The sequence below is a fragment of the Macrotis lagotis genome, chromosome 2 (genome assembly GCF_037893015.1).
Source record: "Macrotis lagotis isolate mMagLag1 chromosome 2, bilby.v1.9.chrom.fasta, whole genome shotgun sequence".
In the NCBI taxonomy this organism is placed as follows: Eukaryota; Metazoa; Chordata; class Mammalia; order Peramelemorphia; family Peramelidae; genus Macrotis; species Macrotis lagotis.
In genome coordinates, this window is record NC_133659.1 from 158302009 (window position 1) to 158304037 (window position 2029).

The following is a 2029-nucleotide window of genomic DNA, read 5'->3' on the forward strand; positions in this document are numbered from 1 at the left end:
TCATCCCTCTGGGATCATGAAGGGCACAGTTTAAAGTCAGCAGCTGACTCTTGAACTCAACTGAGCTTGTATTTTGGGTTCTTCCTGTTACTATTAGTCTCAACATTAGGAATAACAATTTTTGACAATATTACTAGTGGCATGGAAATTTCAGAGCCTCAGAAAGCAAGACTTCTTTGTCCTTTTGTTTTTTGAGTTTTCTTCCTCTGCCTTCTTGTCTTCTAAATGTAGGTATTCTCCAAAGTTTAGTCTACAATACGAGCTTTTTCCTCTGTTAATTATCAGAGAATCCATTCACTCCTTTGGCTTCAATTATCATCTCCAGTGCCTAGAGAGCTTAATAAATGCTTTTTAAATTGAATTGAGTGGAATTTCTCTACTCACAAATATGTGACTCTGGTTTCCTGAAACCCAGGTCTCATTTCTAACTTCCTGATGGACACTTTGGGAAGACGTAAAAGGAGAGTCACACAAGATGGGGAGGCATGAACTGATTTTGACATGCATCTCAGAAAGGCAACAAGCAGATTACTGAGATCACAGATCCACTGGAATGGTAGAGAAGAAATTTCAGAGAAACAACTTTATTGTTGTTGTCAGGAAGAATTTCCTAATTATTAGAGCCATTCTCAAAAGGAGGTAGTAAGTCCCTCAAGATTCTGGATGGCCATTTGTTTGTTTTTCTTTAAAGTGTATTCCTTTTTGGGTATGATTGTCTGTTGTTGTCCCTTCTATCTGTAAATATTCTGTGATTCTGTGATCTTCAACTAAATATCCCATTGGCCCTTCCTTCAGATCCAGCTGGACAGTTCTCCATTCCTATTTACACAATGGTTTCCCTCCTCTTAACCTCTGTATTTCTTTCATTGACTGGATCCTTGACTCACAACTTGGAACTCTGCTCCCTCTTTTGCTCTTCCCACCTTCTATTCATCACTATCTTTTTAATTCTTCCTCCATAGTCTCTTTCTTTTCATACTCAAGTCCTGATTTTCTGGGTTCCCTTGTGATTCTGCCAGGACCCCTGCCACAGTGTCTTTCCTTCTTAGATTCTCAGCCTCCAGATCTTCCTGCTAGTGACATAAGTAGATGTAGTTTTTAACAGTTCATTTTCAGCCCACACTGCCAGCCCTGTACAGATAAACCTGTTTGTCCCTGTCCCTGCCCATGCTCCACCCCTACCTATCACTAAGCCTATGAAAGATTGTTCCTCTTGGTTAGGAAGCCTTCCTCCTCATATAAATGGCCCATTTTCATAGCTCCCTTTCATATTTCTATTCTTCAGAAAAGTCCTTTTCCATATAGTTGGTTCCTCATCATTCTTTCTAAGATTTGCCCCTGCACTCCCAAAAGAGATAGTCACAAAATTTTTAATTGATTCATTGTCCTTGTCTTTTTCTTTGGGTTAGGATAATCTGGGTATTCTCCATCAGACTAGGAACTCATTCAGGGCAGGGACAATGTCAATTCTTTCTTTTAGGTCTTTCTCATCCCTATTGACTAGGTAAAAGTCAGTGATCTTAAGGATGCTCAAATTATGGGTACAAAATCAATTACTTTATCCTATCTTGGATAGTAGAACCACCACAATTTTAGCAAATGGAGCTCAGGCTGGAAATATTTCCTCTCTTCCAGTTATACCTCCATTCTAACTGTATTCAGAAATCCCTTCTCTGTTTTTACTTGAATTGGCTTTTACTGCAAAGCTATATTCATCTACTCTGTATGACGTCTAGGGTTTACAATTTCCTCAGATTTTCCTGGCTTGAGAACCAGTGTGCTATAGGGGAAAGACAGTTGGATCTGGAATTCAAGGGATCATAAGATTCAGATCTTGAAGAGTACTTAAAGATCAAGAATAACCACTAACCACTACTTTTCATTTAGGGAAACTGAGACCCAGAGAGGCTTGGTAATTTAATCAGGATAACTCAGGTAGTAGTACTGGGTTTTAAAACCTGGTATGATAATTCCAAATAGAGTGTTCAAGAGACTTAAATTTGAACTCCAGCTCTGGAATGAACTCTGA